This window comes from Hemiscyllium ocellatum, assembly GCF_020745735.1.
Source record: "Hemiscyllium ocellatum isolate sHemOce1 chromosome 27 unlocalized genomic scaffold, sHemOce1.pat.X.cur. SUPER_27_unloc_12, whole genome shotgun sequence".
Classification (NCBI taxonomy): domain Eukaryota; kingdom Metazoa; phylum Chordata; class Chondrichthyes; order Orectolobiformes; family Hemiscylliidae; genus Hemiscyllium; species Hemiscyllium ocellatum.
In genome coordinates, this window is record NW_026867479.1 from 831,412 (window position 1) to 854,879 (window position 23,468).

The window sequence follows — 23,468 nt, forward strand, 5'->3', positions numbered from 1 at the left end:
CTTAGCCGCCGCCTTTCCAATGAGAAAAGACCCAAGTCTCTCAGCCTTTCCTCATAAGACCTTCCTTTCAGACCAGGCAACATCCTGGTAAGTCTCCTCTGCACCTTTTCCAATGCTTCCACATTCTTTCTGAAATGGGGCAACTAGAACTGTACACAATATTCCAAGGGTGGCCGCACCAGCATTTTGTATAGTTGCAGCATGATACTGCGGTTCTGAAACTCAGTCCCTCTACCAATGAAACCTAACACACCATATGCCTTCTTAACAGCACTATCCACCTGGGTTGCAATGTTCAGGGATTTATGCACATGGACTCCTAGATCCCTCTGCACATCCACACTACCAAGAATCTTTCCATTGCCCAACTACTCTGCCATCCTGTTATTCTTCCTGAAGTGCATCACCTCACATTTAGCTGCATTGAACTCCATTTGCCAACTTTCAGTGCAATTCTGCAGTTTATCCAAGTCCCCCTGCAATCTGTAACATTCTTCCAAACTGTCCAGTACTCCACTGACTTTAGTGTCGTCTGCAAATTTACTAATCCATCCACCTATGCCTGTGTCTCAGTCAGTTATAAAAATAACAAACAGCAGTGGTCCCAAAACACCCTTGTGGAACACACTGGTGACTGGACTCCAGACTGAATATTTACCATCAACCACCACTCGCTGCCTTCTTCCAGTTTCTAATCCAAACTGCTAAATCACCCTCAATTCCATGCCTCTGTACTTTCTCCATCAGCCTAACATGTGGAACCTTATCAAAGGCTTTACTGAGGTCCAAGTATACCACGTCAACTGCCCTACCCTCATCTACATGCTTGGTCACCTTCTCAAAAAACTCATTGAGGTTTGTGAGACACGACCTGCCCTTGACGAAATCATGTTGACTATCTGAAATCAAATTGTTGCTTGCTAGATGATTATAAATCTTATCTCTTATAATCCTTTCTAAAATCTTTCCTACAATAGAAGTAAGGTTCACTGATCTATAATTACCTGGTCATCTTCTGCCTTTCCTGAATGAGGGCACAACATTTGCAATCCTCCAGTCCTCGGGTACTAAACCCGTAGACAATGACGACATCTCCTCCCTAGCTTCCCAGAGAATCCTCGGATAACTCCCATCCAGCCCAGGGGACTTGTCTACTTTCACTCCTTCTTGAATTGATAACACCTGTGCGTAACTAACCTTGATCCTTTCGAGTCTAATATCTCGTACCTCATTCTTTTCCTGAGTGAACACCGATGAGAAATGTTCATTTAGCACCTCTCCGATCTCTACAGGGTCCACACTCCACTTCCCACTTCTGTCTTTGACTGGCCCTATTCCTACACTAATCATCCTTTTATTCCTCACATACCTATAGAAAGCTTTAGGGTTCTCCTTTTATTCTATTTGCTAAAGATTGTTCGTGTCCTATCTTTGCACTTCTTAACTCTCTCTTTCAATCCTTCCTCAGATCTGATCTGAAATTCTCCATCGCCTCATCTGTACCATCTTGCCTCATCAATACATAAGCCTCATGGAACAACATCATAAGACACAGAATTTCTATCAGTTGCATGACACTGATCTTTTGATATAATATATTAAACAAACTTAGATAGTCTTCATCTCTTAGAATGGGTGCGGGTTTTGGTTCATTAATATGTAACAATGTTCTTGAGATGACATAAGGTTTTATAAAAAAAAATCTCCGCTCAGACAATGCATTTAAGGTGTGAGATTTGAGTCTGTCAGTATTCCAATCTTGAATCAGACTGGTTCTGTTTCCAAAGTCGGAATTTGTAAAATATCACGTTCATTGACTGCCTGCAGATTGTGTGCTTTTTGAACAAAATTGAATGTATCTGCAAATATAATTCTGCCAATACAATTTCACCCCAAAGAGTAGTGTGAGTGAGTGAGTGTGTGTGTGTCTGTCTGTCTGTCTATCTGTCTGAGAGATCTGAGTATGTGTGTGTGAGAGAGAGAGGCTTAATAAAGGGGTTGTACAGATAATGGTCGGGCCATGAGTCATGTTATAGAACAGACAGACGGGCGGTGTGTTCAGGTACATAATTCTTTGGAAGTTGTGTCACTGGTAGACAAGGTGGTTAAGGTGGCATTTCGCAACATTGCCTTCATTGTTCCCACCATTGAGTATAGGGGTTGGGACATCACGTTGAGGTTGTACAGGATGTTGGTGAGGCCACTTTCAGAGTACTGAGTACAGTTCTGGTGGTCCTGTATGAGGAAGAATACTATTAGAGAGGGTTTAATAAAGATTTACCAGGATGTTGTAAGGACTGGAGGGTTTGAGTTATAAGGAGAGGCTGGGACTTTATTCACTGGAGCACAGGAGGTTGGGGGGTGACCTCATTGAGATTGATAAAATCATGAGGAGTGGAGGTAAGGTGAATAGAAAATGGCTCTTGCTTAGCGCAGGGGAACTCAAAACTAGGGGGGCATTATTTTTTAAATATGAGGAGAGAGATTTAAAACAAACCGGAGGGGCAGCATTTTGAAAAAGGGTGATTTGCATGTGGAATGAACTTGCTGAGGATGTGGTAGATGCAGGAACAGTTACAACATTGAAACAGCATTTGGATGGGTACATGAATAGAAAGGTTTAGAGGGAATGGGCCAAATGCAGGCGAGTGGGACTGGGTTTAGTTTGGAATCCTGGTCGGCATGGACGAATTGGACTGAAGTGTCTGTTTCTGTGCTGTATACCTCTATTGAAACCGGTAGAATTCTGAAAGGGGCTGAACAAGATAGTTGCAGATAAAATGCCCCTTTGTGGGGAGGGTCTCGAAATCCGACAATGTGGAAGCAGACCATTCAGCCCATCTATTTCACTCTGGCCCTCTGAACAGTATCCCACCCATACCCAACCCCTTACTCCGTATTTCCTATGGCCAAGCTACCCTAACCTGTCCATCCCTGGTCACTATGGGTAACTTAGCACGGCCAATTCTCCCTAACCTACACTCTAATCTATAAATTACCTTCTCAAGAATGTAATTTAAATGCAGAGCTTTCTAAGAAAAATGTCAGTTTGACTCAACATTGGGACACAGACAGAATTCACACCGATTGTCTCTACTTATAAACAGGGCAACGTCTCTTCGAAATGTAGATTCATTTAGATATAACTGCGTCACTTTACATATGAAGATATCCCTTTGAATATGCCACATCCCTTTGAATATGCCACATCCCTTTGAAATATAATTTCGTCCATTTACATCTCTGTATTTGCGGAAATACCCGTTAAAATGTCCATGTCCCTTTAAAATGCAGATTGCCCCCTTTAGATATGAGGCCGTTCCGTTAGATGTCGGAATATCTGTTTAAATGGAGCGGTGAGCTTTCCCAATGTAGACAGGGCTCCTCGAAACGTGGCAGTGTCCCCCCCTGCAGCTGCAGAGCGAGACAGGAGAGTTTGTTTTTGTGAATGAGCAGTTGTAGCGCGAGGTGGCTGTTGCTTGGTGACGGTGAGGCTCCCCCGGCCCCGCCCATCCCCCCGTGCAGACGTCACGCGGGGGTGAAGGCGGTTGGGAGGAGAAGTCGCTCGAGCGGGGAAGCGGCGGCCGTTAGGAAAATGGCGCCGTGCGGCCCGGGGCAGACCCCCGTCACTGGTCACCGCCGCCTTCCTGGTGCAGCTGCTGTGTCACGGCCACACCGGCCGGCTGTACAGCAGGCAGGAGCCGGTGACCATTCTGGAGGCGGATGGGGTTAAGGGCCTGTTTGGGAACTGGTCGGCCGCCTGGGTGGTGGAGTTCTACTGGTCGTGGGGCGGCCCCTGTGTCAACTATGGGGCCACCTGGAAGGTACTGGGCCCGGGAGGTGAAAGGTGAGGCAGGTTGTGGGGGGGACGGAGGGGAAGGAATGTGGGGCCTGTCCTGTCATAGTCACATTTTACACTCACTTTCCATCTGCTTTTACTGGCGCTTGTGCTGTTTACCCCTCACTGTTACTTGTACAATTGCTGAGGGTAGTGTGTAAATACTAGTGAAGGATACTATGCACCAGCATGTATATGTTCCTCAGTCATTCAAGGGGCAGGACCTGTTGAGAATGGTTAGTAAAGCACATGGTGCACTAAGCCTTGTTAACATGGAGATAGTTTGTTATTTGGAAAAATATACTTTTTATTATTTAGAGTCACGGATGTACAGCACGGAAACACCCATTCGGTCTAACCTGTCTATGCCAACCAGATACCCTAAATTAATCTAGTCCCATTTGTCAGCACTCTAAACCCTTCCTATTCATATACCCATCCAGATACCTTTTAAATGCTGTAATTTTACCGACCTCTACTACTTCCTCTGGCACCTCATTCCATACGTGCACAACCCTATGCGTGGAAAAGTTGCCCCATGGGTACCTTTTTATATCTTTCTGCTCTCACCCTAAACCTATGCCCTCTTGTTGTGAACCTCACCCCTATACTGACGAAAAGGCATTTAAAAAAAGTTAAGCAGCCAGACAAAATGCAAAAGCTATAAAATGTTGAGCCTTAAGGGGGAGAAAGAACTGTGGCTCTACCCTTTATTTCTCCTCTTGGCATTTGAACATTTAACATCTGTCAATAACACCAGCATCGCCACAGAGCACATTGTGCCTGCTCCTCGGTGTGAACAACAGCGCACCTGCTCGCTGGTGTCACCAGTACATTGTCCATGCTCCTCGCTGTCGGCAGAAAAGGAGACATCGCTTATCTCTGTTCCTAAAGGTCTTCCCTTTATTCTTAAAGCTGTGTCCTCTGGTCCTAGTCTCTCCTACCAATGGAAACATCTTCCCAATGTCATTGCACTGTGGGGATGAAGTCCTACCCTGTCTGGTAATTTCTGCTGGTGGGTGAGACTAGGCCTCAAGGTTAGAGGGAGTAGCTTTCAGACAGAGATGAGGAGGAACTGCTTTTCCAGAGGGTTGTGAATCTATGGAATAGTCTAGATTAGAGTGGTGCTGGAAAAGCACAGCAGGTCAGGCAGCATCCGGAGAGCAGGAAAATCGATGTTTCGGGCAAAAGCCCTTCATCAAAATCTAGGGAATACACTGGCTAAGGAAGCAATAGAGGCAGCTTCATTAAGTATATTCAAGACACAGTTAGGTGGGATTTGGCCTGGTTGGGGAATTAAGGGGTTCCTTGTGACAGTGCAGGGAGGAGAAGATGAAATGATGGATAGATCAGCCATGATCTTAATGTATGACGGAGCAGGCTCACTTGTAGCAACTGGAGTGAATCCAGGGAAGGAGCAGACTTTGTGACCTCAGGTATGTGTCTTGGTTACCTGGGTGAGGAGAGACAGAAGTTCAGGTTGGGACTGTTTTCCGTAGCTTGCCAGAGTCTGAGGAGTGATCTTATACACTTTTATATCATCATGAGGGGCATGGATAGAGTAAATTGACGTGGTATTTTCCTTCGGATGGGGCAGTACAGAACTAGAGGGTAATGGGTTTAGGATCGAGTGTGGAGCTGCTGCAAGTCAGGCAGCATTCAAGGAGCAGGAAAATTGACATTTCGGGGAAAGGCCCTTCAGGGAAGTGTGTGTGTGTGTGAATTTGTGTATACGACTGTGCGTGGGAGTGTGTGTATTTGCATGAGTGCCTGCTTGATAAAGTGAGATTGTGATGGTAATGAGCCTGCGAGAGGGTGAGAGTTTTGGGGGGGTGGTGTATGTGTATGTCTGAGAGAGAGTGTGTGTGTATGAGAGAGGTACGGATATCAGTGAGGGGTTGCATTTTGCTAAAATAAAGGAGGGCAAGACTTGAACAGGTAACGGTAGGGCCCTGGGTCATGTTGTAGAACAGAGACCTGGGGGTGCTCAGGTTCATGGAAGTTACATCACTGGTAGATGGGAGGGGTGAAGTAGGTGTTCAGCATACTTGCCTTCATTGTTCACATGCTGAGTACAGGAGTTGGGACATCATGTTGGAGATGCACACAGAAAATATGTTACTCATTAATGCATTACCAGCAGAGATAGTAGAGGCAGGGACGGTAGATTCATTTAAGGTGCATCTGGACAGATGCATGTGTTGTTGGAGAGCAGAGGGATACAGATTCAGGAATTGGGCGATAGGTTTAGACAGGGGATTTGGATCAGCTTTGGCTTGGAGGGCTGTCGGGCCTGTTCCTGGGTTGTAAATTTTCGTTGTTCTCCATTGAGCAGCTTTCAAAGATGTTTTGCCCTTACTGGGACTGGAAGAAGTTACAATGAAATATTTCATTTGGGAGACAGCAAGCAACTAAGTGAGTTCATCTGGGATTTTGGTGGAAACTGGGAATTTGTTGCACTGTGGGGATGAAGAATGTCCATTCTATCTCTCTCGCCACTCCACCCTCTGACCCCTGTCCAGTCCATCACCCCATCCTGTCGCCATTCATTCTCTCTCTCACCCCCACCCTCTGCCCACCCGCCCATCTGTTCCCTCCCCCAGCACCTTTGCTTCTTGTCCTTTCTCTTCCCACCAATTGCCCCTGTCCATTCTCTCTATCTTCCCACACTCTGCAGTCCCCCCATTCGGTCTCGGCTCACATTCTGGACACGCGCTCTCTCCATCACCCACGTCAGCCCCTGTCCATTCCTCCAACCAGCCACAGTACCCTCAATCCATTCTCCCCCCCCCCCCCCCCCCCCCCCCGCCACCTACAGTGCTCCCTGTCCATTCCACACCGGCCACTTGCAGTGCCCCGTCCACTCCCCATCCACAGTACCCCTGTCCAATCCCCCCCACCCCGCCCAGTCCCCCTCGCCACCCACAGCACCGGCTGTCCAACCCACACTGCCATCCATAGCACCCCCTGTCCATTTCTCCCCCCCCCCCCATCCATTCAACCCGCCAGCCACAAGTCCCCCATTCATTCCCCCTGCCACCCTGAGCACCCCCTGTCCATTCCCCCTGACAGCCTCAGTGCCCCCTGTCCACTCCCCCCACCACCCACTGCACCCCCATCCATTCCTCCATGGACTATAACCTGGTGTTGTGATTTTTAACCATATTCAGAAACATCTGAAAGCACATACTTTTTTTTAAAAAAAGAGCTGCTGAAATCTTTCTGAAACTTTCATTGAAGTCTGCACAGTTAGGCTACAGCTCAGGACAAGCTATAAGGGGTGAATGGCCTATACTTAGTCTCGTGAAATTGGTTCCAACTATGTAGAAATAGAGTTGTAAAGCACGTACACAAAGACTTTCAGTCCAGGCTGACTCGATGTCCTAATTTAATCTAGTGACCCATTTGTAAGCATTTGGCCCATATCCTTCTAAACCCTTCCCTTTCATATGCTCATCCAGGTGCCTTTTAAATGCTGTAATTGTACCAGCCTCCACCACTTCCTCCGGCAGCTCATTCCAAACACACATCACCCTCTGTGTGAAAGAGTTGCCCCTTAGCTCCCTCATAAATCTTTTCCCCCTCATTCTAAATCTATACCCTCAAGTTCTGGACTCGCTCTCACTACCCTGGGGAAAAGGCTTTAAAAAAGTTGAACAGCCAGACAGAATGCAAGAGAAATAAAATCTTAAGCCACAGGAAAAAATGTGATTCTGTCCTTTTTTTTCCCATTTGCATTTGGACGCTTAAAAACGTCAGTAATAAAGCATCTCCACAGAGCATACTGCGCATGCTCCTCGGTGTCAGTAAGGCACAATGCATATTTGCCGGTGTCAGCAAATCACTGCGCATGCTTCTTGCTGTCTGCCGAAAAGGCACGCGACCTACTTTTGACGAACCAATACAATGCCAAGGAGGACCAGAAGAAGACCGGTCCTCCTGCCAATCAGAGCCCCCCATGTTGTCTGAATGCGAAAGGTGCTCCATGAGTTTCTGAACCTGCTGCTGATTCTCTGCCTCTGAATGAAGATTCACCTTCACGCCGGACTTCAACTTCCTTCCTCTATCCAACTTCTGTGAGTGCGGCGCTCTCTTTTGCCACTGCCGTTTTCCATTTATTTTTAACGCTGGGCTCAAGGGCCGTGGGTTTTACTCCCACAATCCAAAGATGTGCAGGTTAGCTGAATTGCCCAATTGGATGTGTAGGTTAGGTGCATTACTCAGGGGTAAATGTACAGTAATAGGGGAATGGGTCTGAATGGGTTGCTCTTCGGAGAGTTGGTTGGTCCGAAAGGCCTCTTCCCACACTGCAGGGATTCTATAAATTATTGACTTGTAGCAACTGAAAGGAAAGGGAGTGAATCCAGGCAGGTGTTGGACTCTGGAAAAGTTGGTCCAGATCTGTCTCTCAATTGGCAAAATAAACAGGCAGGAGGCTGGAAGAATACAGCAAGCCAGGAAGTGGAGAAGTCGACGTTTCGGGTGTACCCCTTCAGGACGGGGCGTGGGTGTAGGGGGAGCTGCAGAACAAGGGGATGCTGGGGACAGGATAGTGTAGTGGGGATAGGTGAAGACAGGTAGAGGATAAGACCTGGTTGATCAATGGGAGGAAGGAATCTGGTTGGCAGGGAGGGGGAGGAGCTGGGACAGGAGTTGGGGGATGGGAAGGGAGGTTATTTGAAATTGGAGCACTCATGTCAGAAAGGGATGGTGACTGGAAAGTCCGGTTGGCCGCTACAGACCCGGCTGTGATGCTCAGCGAACCATTTTCCAAGTTTACACTTGGTCTCTCCAATGTAGAGAAGACCACAATTGGCAAACACGTGGCAAGTGCAGTACCATCATATGAAGTGATAGCCTTTGCTGTGGGGAAAAAAAAGCAGAAAGGTGTGTTGTTCAAATGGTGATGTATGGGATGTGAAGAAAGTGAGAACTGGAGATCAGAGTCGGAAAGTCTGGCAAAGAAAAGCACAGCAGGTAAAGCAGCATCCGAGCAGTAGGACAGTCAAAGTTTCAGGTATGAGCCCTTCATCAGGAATGATGCGTGGATGTTCAGAGGGGCATCAGCGTCCTTCTGTGCCAGTTGTCAGACAGGTGCAGCAGGCAATGAGCAAGGCAAGTGGTGTGTTAGCAAGAGGAATGGAGTTCAGAAATGGGAATGTCATCCTGCAGTTAGGGGGTCATTTGAATAAATTCAAGGCTGAGTTAATCTGATTTTTGAACAAGAAAGAAGTGGATGTTTATGGAGGAAGGCAAGAAAATGGTTTTAAGACCAGTTTAGAACAGTTCCAGAGTCAGACAACACAGAAACAGATCCTTCAGTCCAACTAAACCGTGCTGACTGTGTTCACAAACTAAACTAGTCCCACCTGTGTGTATTTGGCCCATATCCCTCTGAACCTTTCCTATTCACGTACTTATCCAAATGTCTTTTAAACCTTGTTACTGTACCTACATCCACCACCGTGTCTGGACATTGATTCCACACACAAACTACTCTCAAAAAAAAGGCGCTACTCCAGTCTTTTGAAAATCTTTCTCCACTCACTTTCCTCATTTGTTCCCTAATCTTGAAACCCCCATCCTAGGGAAAGGACACCTGCGGTTCACCTCATCTACTCTCCTCATGATTTTATGAACCTCTTTTAAGGTCACCTGTCAACCTCATGTGTTCCAGTGAAAAAAGTCCCTGCCTATTCACCCAGCTGTAGGTATATTCATACCCAGTTATGAAATGTTCAATGCTGGTGTAGACTCGAAAGACTGAATGGCCTGGCCTTGCTCCCAACTCTCTCACTCTGTGTCCAGAAGAGGAAGAGGCCCTAAGTCAGAAATTAGGCCATTCAGCCCATCAGATCTAATCACCCCATTCAATTTTGGCTGCTAGATTTCTCAACCCCATTCTCCCCGTAACCCTCGATCCCCTTGATACTCAAGAACCCAACTGTCTCAGTTTTAAATATCCCCAGTGACCTGGCCTCCACAGCCTTCTATGGAAATAGATTCCACAGATTCACTGCTCTCTAGCTGAAGAAGTTTCTCCTTTCTAAAAGGTTTTCCCTTCACTCTAAGGCTGTGCCTCTGGTCTGAGTCTGTCCTACCAATGGAAACATCTTTGCAATGTCCACTCTGTCCAAGCTGTTCAGGATTATATATGTTTCAATTAGATCCTCCCCCGAGTGTGGGCCTATTAATCAGTATGAACCAGACCCTTCAGGATGAGGTATAGCAGGGATTAGAGTCAGCAAAGTGAGAATGGAGGGAGAGTGTGTGGGATGGAGATTTTCAGCTTCTAGGGAATGAGAGAGAAAAGTGAGTTTGCTATAAATTTGAATTGACCGGATGGGCCAAAGAGTGGTAGATGGAATTTAATTTTGAGAAAAGTGAGTTGTTGCATTTTGGTCAAGCAATCCAGGCAGGACTGACACAGTTAAGGGGAGTGTTGCAAAACAAAGAGACCTTGGAGTGCAGGGTCCATAGTTCTCAGGTAGACAGGATAGTGAACCAGGCATTTGGTAGGATGGCCTTTATTGGTCAGAGCATTAAGTAGATGAGTTGGGAGGTCATGTTGTGGCTGTCCAGGATGCTGTTTAAGCCAATTTTGGAATACTACGTTCAGTTCTGATCTCCCTACTGTGGAGTCAGACTGACATTTTCCTTAGAGAAAAGCTCTACATTTAAATGACATTTTTGAGAAGGTAATTTATAGATTAGGATGTAGAGGTTAGGGTGGATTGGCTGTGCTAATTATTGACTTCCATCAACCTATTCCATCCAGAGAAATTTCCTCTCTGCAAAGTGTGGTTTACATTGGCAAATTCAATCTTCCTCCGGTCCTCAGGAACACACTATAATGCGCAATGTTCTCAATGCCTGTTTAACGTTCAGTGGGGAAACTACTTTCAGTCCAACAATTAGACAGAATTCCTCCGAAATGTTTTTGGCAAATGCACTGCTCCCATGAGAGCTCATGGGCCCACAGTTCAAATGCTTTTAACAGCTTTTTTTTTCTAATTTCCCTGCCTTCCCAGGATACAGAATTTCTCCCACCAGAAATTGTTTGCCCTGAAAAAAATCCAGCAAGAACATGATTATGGAGCTGTCAGTAAAAATGCTTCATATGGGTCACCCAAGGTTAGAAATGGAAGAACATCACTGTACAAAGCTACTGTTCATTTGCCCTTTCAAAATTCCTTGAATTTAAAGTGTTCCATTATAGCATTTAATTATGATCCATTAAAAGCAGTATCCAGTCTCATCTGCTGAAAATGTGTTGCTGGTTAAAGCGCAGCAGGTCAGGCAGCATCCAAGGAACAGGAAATTCGACGTTTCGGGCACAAGCCCGTCTTCCTGTTCCTTGGATGCTTCCTGACCTTCTGCGCTTTAACCAGCAACACATTTTCAGCTCTGATCTCCAGCATCTGCAGACCTCACTTTTTACTCCTAGTCTCATCTGAGTGAGAAACTGACTCAAAAAGTGAAATAACTTTTCTGTCTGCTCTTTAGATGTGACATCCTCTCCCTCTCTCTGTTGATGCAACAGGGTTACCAGAGCTGGAAGTATCACTCTCGGAATACAATTGCTGATCGACAATTTACTTCAACTGCTTAACATAAGGATTTAAAAGCTGCTAGCCTGATCTCGCACAAAGCACAAAAAACAAACTGTTCACCTGTGCCTGTGCAGAGGAGAAATAGATCACAAAATAAGAACTGTTACCAGTCCCACAACTGTTACCAAAGTCCCAGCCTCTCCTTATAACTCAAACCCTCCAGTCTTGGCAACATCCTGGTAAATCTTTACTGAACCCTCTCGAATAGAATTCTCATACTCTGCACTCCTGAAACATTTACAATTTCTAACGATACTGGCTGCTCATTCACTGATCCAACTGATAAGCGACATTGGAAGCTTAGTGCAGGAGGCTGAAAGAAATGAGTAGCTTTAAAACACAAACCACTCGGAGCTCAAAGCCTTCAATGAGAGTCTGAGCTCAGCGTTAAGTTCACTTCACCTTTATTGTGACCCAACTTTGTGAAAGCTTCAAATCCCCCTCAGCAAAAAGGCAGAGAAAAAGTAGCTGCTTTTTAAACAGCTCAAGGTCAAGGCACACCCACTCACGCCTATACCCCCACCCAACCTCACTGTCTTTACTATTGGTCAGCACAGAGATGTCCCTTTCTAATTGGATCCTTGGTACAGCCGTAACCCGGAGGAAGTATTGCCTCACTCAGCAATTTCAACCCATACCCTGTATAGAGCCATCTGCCGCAGCGGGATTCAAACCCGGGAGCCCCTGGAACTGGGTTGATAGTCCAATCGATAATGGCACTCAGCCGTCGCTCCTTCAATCCCCCTGCGATGGTACATGAACTCGCTGGTGCCTCCGGAGGTGGGAGGAGCGGGTGAAGGCCTTCCCACACTCGGGGCAGGGGAATGGCCTCTCGCCAGTGTGGACCCGCTGGTGGGTCAGCCTGTCGGAAGAATTGCTGAAGGCCTTCCCGCACTCGGGACAGCTGAAGGGTCTTTCCCCTGTGTGGACCCTCTAGTGAGTCTGCAGGGTGGAGGAATTGCTGAAAGTCTTCCCGCACTCAGTGCAGCTGAAGGGCCTCTCCCCAGTGTGGACCCGCTGGTGCCTGAGCAGGGCGGAGGAATTGCTGAAGGCTTTCCTGCACTCGGGGCAGTTGAAGGGTCTCTCCCCTGTGTGGACGCGCTGGTGCCTCAGCAGAGAGGAGGAATTGCTGAAGGCCTTCCCGCACTCAGGACAGCTGAACGGCCTCTCCCCAGTGTGGGCCCGCTGGTGTCTCAACAGAGAGGAGGAATCGCTGAAGGCTTTCCTGCACTCGGGGCAGCTGAAGGGCCTCGCCCCCGTGTGGACCCGTTGGTGCCTCAGCAGAGAGGAGGAATTGCTGAAGGCCTTCCTGCACTCTGGGCAGCTGAAGGGCCTCTCCCCCGTGTGGACCCACTGATGGTTTATCAGTCCAGAGACCTGGGTAAAGGCCTTCCCGCACTCAGGGCAGCTGTACGGCCTCTCCCCAGTGTGGATCCGCTGGTGGGTCAGCAGGGTGGAGGAATGTCTGAAGGCCTTCCCACAGACAGGGCAGGTGAACGGCTTCTGCCCGGTGTGACTACGCTGGTGAATCTCCAGGGAAGATGGGAAAGGGAAGCCTTTCCCGCAGTCACCACACTTCCACGGTTTCTCCAAGAGGTGGGATTCCTCGGGTTTCTCCATGGCCGAAGTTTGGAGCCACTCCCTGCTGTGAATTCCTCTTTCCAGGCCGTATAGCTGTTTTAGGCTCCACACTCAGTGCACTGCAATGGTAGGGTCTGTCATACAGTCCCACTGATGCTGAAAACGTACTGAAACAGGAACCAAAAAGCTTTGCTCCTTCTCACAGAATCATAGTTGAAAACCGTTGCAGTCCCGATGGATTGCGTGACCGTCAGACATTGACGTCAAAGTGAGGACTGCAGATACTGAAGAGTCATTATCGAAAAGTGTGGCGCTGGAAAAGCACAGCAGGTGAGTCAACGTTACGGGCTTAAGCCCTTCATCTGTTGATTTTGAAACTTCCGTCCTCGGATTTTCAAATACAGTAGCGCCTCGACTTACGAACTTAATCCAAAAAGTTCGTGAACTGAATCAACTTTTCCCATTGTTTGGGAAGCGTAAGAATGGTTGGACGGCTGTTCACAGCGCACACGCCAAAGACGAACTGAATGAGATCATGCGGGGTCCGAGCGCTTTTGCGTTCAACAAGCGCGTAGCAAAGCAGAATAATGAAACCACGTGGTCGCACATGGGCTTTTTGCGTTTGTACCTTGAATTTTGTACGTACGTTGAAGCAAAGTTTTACGTACAATCCTGTTCGTAAACCGATTTGTACATGAACGTGGTCATTCGTACGTCGAGGCGCTACTGTGCTCTGTAAAAAAAGATATTACAAAGGTCATCACTGTCGGTGCAGGGTAGAAATTCTGAACAAGCAATTCTATTTTCTGTGCAATATTCTTTTCTTTTGTTATTCCACAAAATTGAAAGCACCATCCCACTCTCTCTCCCCTCTGTCCTCACTTGGCCCTAACTAATTCTCCTGAAGGTGCTGATTCAAGATCTTACAGGGCAGAAAAGCAAAAACAGCAAGACTGCCATCTCTCTGAACTTTGAATACCTCCATCTGAAAAGCTAATATCTTTCACAACACTGGGATACTGCTGAGAGTGAGCAGGTCTGATTTTGGGAAGCAAAAAGAAAGTGTCAATTCAGGGTGAACCTGCCTCGCAGCTTCTTGAGGAAGAACCAGACACAAAATGGTTAATGTCCCCGGGAAGGTGGGAGCAAAATGAGATGTCAAGGCATTAACATTGACGCCTGAGTCATAGAGATATATAGCACGGAAACAGACCCTTCTGTCCAACACAACTGTACTGACCAGATATCCTAAATTGATCTAGTCCCATTTGCTGGCATGTGTCATCCCCACCCCCTGTCCTGAGATCTTGAGCCTCCAAGCTGACCGTCAAAGGTTTGGTTCGTCCCTCCATTCTTTCCCAGTTGTCTTTGTAGATTTTGAAAACTTTCCCAATTCTCTGAGTATAGGATTTGGGAAGTTATGTTGTAGCTGTACAGGACATTGGTTAGGCCACATTTGGAATATTGTGTGCAATTCTGGTTTCCTTACTATCGGTAAGACGTTATGAAACTTGAAAGGGTTCAGAAAAATTTACAAGGATGTTGCCCGGGATGGAGGATTTGATCTATAGGGAGGCTAGGTCTGTTTTCCCTGGAGCGTTGGAGGCTAAGGCGTAACCTTATAGAGGTTTACAAAATCATGAAGGGCATGGATAAATAGCCATGGTCTTTTCCCTGCGGTGGGGTGGTCAGGGTCCAGAACCAGAGGGCATAGGTTTAGGGTGAGAGGGGAAAGATACAAAAGAGATCTGAGGGGCAATGTTTTCACACAGAGGGTGGTACGTGTTTGGAATGAGCTGCCAGAGGAAGTGGTGGAGGTTAGTACAATTGCAATATTTAAAAGGCATCTGGACTGGTAAATGAATGGGAAGGGTTTCGAGGGATACGGGCCATGTGCTGACTGGTGGGACCAGATTGGGTTGGGATGTCTGGGCGGCATGGATGAGCTGGACCAAAGGGTCTGTTTCCATGCTGTATATCTCTATGACTAGTTGGACTAAATGCTCTTTCTGTGCTGTATGACTCTGGAACTGTTCTGTACTGGTCTTAAAACCATGTTCTTGCCTTCCCCCACAAACATCCACTTCTTTGTTCAAAAATCAGATAACTCAACCTTGAATATATTCAATGACACGCTAACTGCAGGAAGACACCCCAGTTGTGAACTCAATTCCACATCCAAATACATCTCCATTTAAACAATGCACCTCCTTTCTGTTTTTCTTTGCCACAGCCAAGGCTATAACTTCATATTGTAGTACTGCATTTGCCCTGTGTTTGCCGATTGTGGTCCTCTCTATATCGGGGAGAGCGAGCGTAAACTTGGGGAACGGTTCACTGAGCATCACAGCTGGGTCCACAAAGCCGACCAGACCTCCCAGTCACCATCCATAACAATCCCCCTTTCTGACATGACCATCTTTGGCCTCCTCCATTGCCACAACGAACCTAACTGCAAATTGGAGGGACCACACCTCATCTTCCAGGCAGCCTACAGCCCGAAGGACTCAACGTTGAGTTTTTCAATTTCAAAAAAACCTCTCTCCTTGTTCTCTGCCAGCAACCAGATCGTACCCTCTACCTGTCTTAACCTATCCCCGCTTCACTCCCACCCACTTTATCTGCAGCTTCTCCAGCCAGCCTCAGCCCCGAGGAAGGGTTACACCCAAAACGTCGACTTCTCCACTTCCTGCCTATCTATTTTGCAAATTGAGACACAGACTTGGACCAGCATTTCCAGAGTCTGTCCCCTTCCGGATTCACTCTTTTCTTTCAGTTGCTGCAAGTCAACAACGAACCCCAGAATGAAAAAGAAATGGAATGGGAGCAAGAGAGTGCCGTACTCTCATATCTGGGACAGAGGAAGGAATTCGCAGTCTGGGTAAAGCTCTATCTTTATTCAGAGAGAGAGAGAGAGTATTAGGAGTCACAGCTTGAGAAGCTCATGGTCCGACTTCCGCATTCAGACAATGTGCTGGCTCTGATTGGCAGGAGGACCAGTCTCCTTCCAGTCTTCCAATGTTGCCTATTGGTCAATCAAAAGAAGGTTTCGCGCCTTTTTTGCGTACAGCGATGAGCATGCTCAGTGTTTTGCGGACACTGGCCAGCATGCGCACTGGGTTGCTGACACTGGCAAACATGCGCAGTATGCTCTATGGGGATTTTGGTGTTTCTGACAGATTTTAAGTGTCCAAATGCCAACAGCGGAAAAAAGATAGAGCCACAATTTTTTTTTCCCTGCGGCACGATATTTTATTCCTTTAGCATTTTGTCTGGCTGCTCAACTTTTGTATGTCGTTTCCCCTTGTCGTGGAGGCAAGGCACCGAGACCAGAACTGGAGGGCAGAGGTGTAGGGTGAGAGGGGAAAGATTTCTGAGGGTCCTAAGGGGCAATCCTTTCGCACAGAGGGTGGTATGTATATGGAATGAACTGTCAGATTACATGGTGGGGCTGGTACAATTACATTTAAAATGCATCTGGATGGGGATATGAATAGGAAAGATTCAGAGACATAAGGGGCGACATCTGGTCGGCATAGACCGAAGAGTTTGTTTCCGTGCTGTACATCTGTGACTAGCACTCGGAGTATGGCTCCTTCATCAGGTGATTGTGGAGAATAAAATCATAAGGCACAGAATGGATGGAAAAACATTACAGTGCACTGAAATGTTATATTGAAAAACCCTGGATTGTTAAGTCCTTCATCTTTTAGTATGGGCTGCTCGTATCATTCATTTGTAAATCACAGAAATTCCTGAAAGACATTTTCTTGAGATAAGTTTCATAAGAAAAGGTGACATCTCAGCACTGAGAATGCATTAAAGGTGTGAAATCAGGGTCTGTCTGTATCACAATCTTGAGTCAGACTGGTTCTATTTCCAAAGTGGAATTTACAAAATATTACATGGATTGAACAGCCTGCAAGTTGTGCATTTTTTGAGAAAAATAGAATGTCTCTATAAAACTAATTCTGCAAGTACAAATTCACCCCCATGGATGTATATGTGTGTGTGTGTGTGAGAATGAAGCAGAGAAAAGTCTATTTCGTGCTGTATATCCCGATGTCTACTTGATAACAGATGCTTTAATTCTGTTGGTGTAAATATTGTTGTAAATCATAGCTGGGTATGAATAGTTAGATGTTAGGGAGAGAGAATGACTCAAGTTGGGCACTGTAAGAATCGTGGGAGAGCCGTAGTACTGGTTTACTTCTTCATGAACAAACATTAAGCACAAGCATTTATTTATTTCTAATTTTGTTCTGTTTTGCTTGTTTGATTTCCGGCTAGGACTACACTCTGTGTCTGGATGGTTGACAGGCTGGGGGATTGTGGCTTGGGTCTTGATTGACTGAATGTTTTATTGTTCCAGAAGGTGTAGGGGTGGGGGGTCAAAGTTTCAGCAGAAGTCCAGCAGACCAGAACAAAACAATATCTTACCCTGTGGGTACAGGGACATCAGAGGACAGAGAAATCAGGACCTGAAATCTGAGCTGACACCAGACTTCCCTGTGATCAGTGCTTTGATGAGCAGCGTCAACCCTCTACCTTCACCTAGCTTCCCATTTGACTATCACCTCGATATTCAGGATCCAATCCTTGTCATCCTGAAGCCATGCCTCTGTAAGGAGTCTCAGATCATAATTATTCTCTTCAATGTGTGCAGTCAATTTTGTTACAATGCACCACACTTTCAGAAACATCGTTTTTAGTTTCAAGTTTTGTGATCTTCAGATCCAGTTTTGATTGCTGGTACATTTACTCACCTTGTCCCTTTCTATCATTCTCTGATGTTCATTTTCCACATCACTACATTGCTCACTGGCCTTGATTTGGATTGGCCATGCTAAATTGCCCATAGTGTGCAGGTTAGGTTGGTTAGCCATGGGAAAGGCAGGGTTATAGTTTCATAGTAAAAGAAGTAGGAATTGGCCATTTGGCCCATCGAACCTACTCCACCATTCATTATGATCATGGCTGATATATCCATCGTCTGAGATCCTGCTCTCTGCATTGTCCCAACTACCCTTAATTCCCACACCATGCAAATACCCATCCAACTGTGTTTTGAATATACTTAATGAAGATGCCTCTACTTCTTCCTTGGGCAGAGAATTCCATAAATTGACTACTCTCTGGGAAAAGCAGTTCCTCCTCATCTCTGTCCTAAATCTACTCCCATCAACTTGAGGCTTGGTCGAATCCACAAGCAGAAATGACTGGGTAGGGTAGGGTAGGGTTCATCCCCACAGTGCAATGAATTCCTACTTTCCACCGAATTCCCACTTTCCACCAAACTCCCATATGTACTCACTCACTCGGTTGCTGTCTCACAAACGAAAGACTTCATTGTAACTTCTTTTGCTCCCAGTAAGGGCACAACATCTTGGGAAGCTGCTCTGAAAGTCCAACCACACTTCTGCATTCACCAAACAATTCCAGTATTACAGTACAGAAACAGCCCTTCTGCCCCAACTCGTCTGTGCTGGGGGGATATGTTAAGCTAGATTTGCTTGCAAGCAGTTACAAGTAGCTGCATCTTGCTTCTGCAAAAATCGCAAGGCAGAATCGTGAGGGTATATTCCAAGAAATAACTTATTAAAGGAGATGGTCGACTGATCGAAGCAGATGTATTAACATGACCGTAGCAATGGTCACGCATATAGGGAGTTAGTATGAACAAGATAACCAAATAAGACCCTGTGTTGCATCAGCAAAAGTAAAAAGACCCAGCTATCGGTTGGGGGGGGGGGGGGGTTGCACGCCACAGACAGATGTGGTAAACCGATCAGATTAGCAGAAGTCAGAGGGGAGTCTGGAACAAACTCAATCTTCATTCAGAGAGAGAGCAGCAACTTCCGAAACTCGTGTTCCAGCTTCTGGATTCAGACAATAGGAAGGCTCTGATTGGCAGGAGGACTAGTCACCTTCCGGTCCTCCAGCGCTCCTGATTGGCCCACCAAAAGAAAATCGCGAGCCGCGCCTTGCGTGCAGTGAGGAGCATGCGCAATTTCATCCTGACGCCGACGAGCACGCGCAGTATGCTCTCTGGCGAGGAGGTTGTTCCCGACAGAATTGAAGTGTCCAAATGCCAAGAGAAGTAAAAAAGGGGAGATGCATAATTTTTTCCCCTGTGATATTTACATTTCCTACAAGTCCCATAACTTTATAAATCGAAATAAGGTCACCCATCAACTTGTGGTCGTCGATAGGGCGACCAGAAATGTACTCAGTACTCTACACGTGGTCTCACCAATATGCTGTACAACCTCAACGTGATGTCCCACCTCCTACAGTGAACGGCGTGATCAATGAAGGAAAGTGTGCTAAACGCCTCCTTCACCACCCTGTCTACCAATGATGCAACTTTCAAAGAACTATGTCCTCGATTTGGAGATGTCGGTGTTGGACTGGGGTGTACGAAGTTAAAATTCACACCACACCAGGTGATACTCCAACAGGCTCATTTGCAAGCATTAGCTTTTGGAGCGCTGCTCCTTCATCAGGTAGTTGTGTCTTATAATCCTGCTCCACAAACACCCCATGAAGGAGCAGCGCTCCGAAAGCTTGTGCCTCCAAATAAACCAGTTGAACGATAACCTGGTGTTGAGAGATTTTTAGCTTTTATGTACCAGAACCCCTCCACACCGCCTCCCCCCATGAATCTGTTCTGGAACACGATGCAGGGCCCTACCATTAACTGTATAAGTCCTGCCCTTCCTTGTTTTAGCAAAATGCAACCCCTTGCCTTGATCTGTCACTCTCTCAGACATACACACCCTAACACTCACTCCATCTCACACACACACTTCATTAGCATATATGCACAAACTCGCATGTGCGCACACACAGTCACACATAAGTCAATGGGGTGAATTTGCATTTGCAGAATTATTTTAGCAGATATATTCAATTTTGCTCAAAAAGAACACAAACTGCATGTAATATTTTATAAATTCCTACTTTGGTGAATAGAACCAATCTGATTCAAGATTGGGATACAGACTTGAACCTCACACCTTTTATGCAGTATCTGAGCTGAGATATCACCTATTTTTATAAAACCTTAAACCATCTCGAGAAGGTGAATTAAAAGTAATTCTGGGGTTTACATATTAATGAACTGAAACCTGCAACCCATGGTAAAAGATGAAAGACTAATCTGCAATCTAGATTTGTTCAATACCTCATCAGTTGCATGACACCGTCAGCTTTTTCTATAAATTCAGTGTCTTATGATTCTGCTCCACAGCTAGCTGATGAAGGAGCAGCACTCCAAAAGCCAGTGCTTCCAAATAAACCAGAAGGAAGATAACCTGGTGTTGTGTGATTTTTAACTTTATCCACCCCAGTCCAACACCGGCACCTCCACATCGTTTCCAGTGGACACAGTCCACACCTCCCAGTGCTGCCAGGAAACTGTACAATGACAATGGGATGATGTCATCCTGAAAAATTCACAATTTCTAACAATACTGGCTACTCATTCACTGCTGCAACCGATACACAAAATTGGAAACATAGTACAGGAGGCTGTCAAAAATTAGCACAACAGGTCAGGCAGCAACCGAGGAGCAGGAAAATCAACATTGCCCAAAAAATGTTGATTTTCCTGCTCCTTGGATGCTGCCTGACCTGCTGTGCATTGCCAGCACCTCTCTAATCTTGATTCTGATCAGCAGTTCTCACTTTCACCTGTAAAAAATGAGCAGTTTTAAAACAAAAACCTGTTGCAATTCAAAGCTCTCAATGAGAGTCTGAGTTCGGCGTGAAGTTCAGGTAATCTTTATTGCGACCCAACTTTGTTACAGCTTCAGAATCTCCCAGCAGAAAGGCATCAAAAAAGTAGCAATGTTTTAAAAACAGCTCACAGCCAAAAGTGCACACACTCCCTCCAACCCCTCACTTTCTTCATTATTGGTCACCACCAAGTTATTCCTTTGGAATTGGATCCTGGTACAGCCTTAACCCGGAGAAAGTATTGCCTCACTCAGCATTTTCAACCTGTATCCTTTATCCAAGTTAGTTGGGTGGGCATTGCAGAGTCAATCATACTGCTGTGGGTCTGGAGTCACGTGTAGGCCAGACTGGGTAAAGGATGCAGCTGGGACGACTGAGTGAATCCTCTCCCACAACAACAGTTCCCTTCAGTAAAAAAGAACGGGGACTTCTTCCACCCCCACCCCACCGACAATGGTTTTACCATTAGTTTCTGAACTCCAGATTTCTGACCAAATTCCAATTCCACCATCTGTCACGGTGGGATTCGAACTCGGGAGTCCCCAGAACTGAGTTGATAGTCCAGTTGGTAACGGCACTCGGCCATCATTCCTTCAATCCCCCTGCGATGGCTCATGAACTCGCTGGTGCTTCAGCAGGTACGAGGAGCGGGTGAAGGCCCTCCTGCACTTGGGGCAGCTGAAGGGCCTCTCCCCCGTGTGGACCCGCTGGTGCCTCAGCAGGTTAGAGGAATTGCTGAAGGCCTTCCCACACTCGTGGCAAGGGAACGGCCTCTCCCCTGTGTGGACCCGCCGGTGGGTCAGCAGGTTGGTGGAATGCCTGAAGGCCTTCCCACACTCGGGGCAGCTGAAGGGCCTCTCCCCGGTGTGGACCCGCCAGTGGGTCAGTAAGTGAGAAGAATACCTGAAGGCCTTCCCACACTCTGTGCAAGGGAACAGCCTCTTCCCAGTGTGGACCTGCTGGTGGCTTAACAGGTTAGAAGAATTGGTGAAGGCCTTCCTGCACTCAGGGCAGCTGAAGGGCCTCTCCCCCGTATGGACCTGCTGGTGCCTCAGCAGGGCGGAGGAATTACTAAAGGCCTTCCCGCACTCAGGACAGCTGAAGGGCTTCTCCCCGGTGTGGACCCACTGGTGCCTCAGCAGGTGGGAAGAATTGCTGAAGGCCTTTCCACACTCAGGGCAGCTGAAGAGCTTCTCCCCGGTGTGGACCCACTGGTGGCTCCGCAGGTGGGAAGAATTGCTGAAGGCCTTCCCACACTCGGGGCAGCTGAAGGGCCTCTCCCCCGTGTGGACCCGCTGGTGGGTCAGCAAGTGGGAGGAATTGCTGAAGGCCTTCCCACACTCGGGGCAGCTGAAGGGCCTCTCCCCCGTGTGGACCTGCTGGTGCCTCAGCAGGTGGGAGGAATTGCTGAAGGCCTTCCCACACTCGGGGCAGCTGAAGGGCCTCTCCCCCGTGTGGACATGCCGATGGGTCTGGAGGTTGGAGGCCTGGGAAAAGGCCTTCCCACACTCGTGGCAGCTGAAAGGCCTCTCCCCCATGTGGACCCGCTGGTGGGTGTGGAGGTTGGTGGAATTGCTGAAGCCCTTCCCACAGTCAGGGCAGGGGAATGGCCTCTCCCCAGTCTGGCTGTGCCGGTGAGTCTCCAGGGCAGACGGGAAATGGGAGCCTTTCCCGCTGTCGCCACACTTCCACGGTTTCTCCACGGGGCGGGATTCCTCTGGTTTTTCCATGGCCGGAGCTTCAGCCACACACACACGTGTGCAGAGCCTATCCCCAGCGTGAATTCCTCTTTCCAGGCCATATAACTGCTTCAGGCTCCACACTCAGTGCACTGCAATGGTAGGGTCTCTCATCCAGTCCCATGATGCTGAAAACATACTCAAACAGAAACCAAAAAGCTTTGCTCCTTCTCACAGAATCATAGTTGAAAACCGTTGCGGTCCCGATGGACTGAGTGACTGTCGAAGTGAGGACTGCAGACACTGGATAGTCAGATTTGAAAAGTGCAGTGCTGGAAAAGCACAGCAGGTCAGGCAGCATCTGAGGAGCAGGAGACTCAATGTTTTGGGCAAACGGCCTTCATCTGTTGATTTTGAAACTTCCGTCTTCAGATCTTCAAATACTCTGTAAAAAGAGATTACAAAGGTCATCACTGTCAGTGCAGGGTAGAAATTCTGAACAAGGAATTTTACTTTCTGTGGAATATTCTTTTCTTTTGTTATTCCACAAAATTGAAAGCACCATCCCACTCTCTCTCCCCCTCTGTTCTGACTCCACTCTAACTAATTCCCTGAAGGTGCTGATTCAGGATCTTTCAGGGGCAGACAAACAAAAACATCAAGACTAACATCTCTCTGCATTTTGGATAACTCCACAACACTGGGATACTGTTGACAGTGAGCAGGTCTGATTCTGGGAAGCAAACATATGTGTGTCAATTCATGGGGTAACCTGCAATGCAGCTATTTGTGGAACAAAATGGTTAATGATCCCAGGAAAGTGGGAGCAAATTGAGACATCAAGGCATGAACACCAATACACTTCAGTGAAACTCTTCTGCTCCCAGTCAGGGCAAAACATCTTTGAAAGCTGCTCTGAAAGTCCAGTCTTCACAACCACACTTCTGCTTTTACCAAAGACAACTAGTGTCATACAGCACGGAAACAGATCCTTTGGCCCAACTTGTCCGAGCTGAA

General features: G+C 47.0%; 1 pseudogene; it reads right to left on the reverse strand.

Annotated features, from left to right (window-relative positions):
* The window catches only part of LOC132807289 (zinc finger protein 91-like), a 47,735-nt pseudogene extending 25,233 nt beyond the window's left edge, over positions 1–22,502 (reverse strand).
* Between the last annotated feature and the right edge of the window lie 966 nt (positions 22,503–23,468).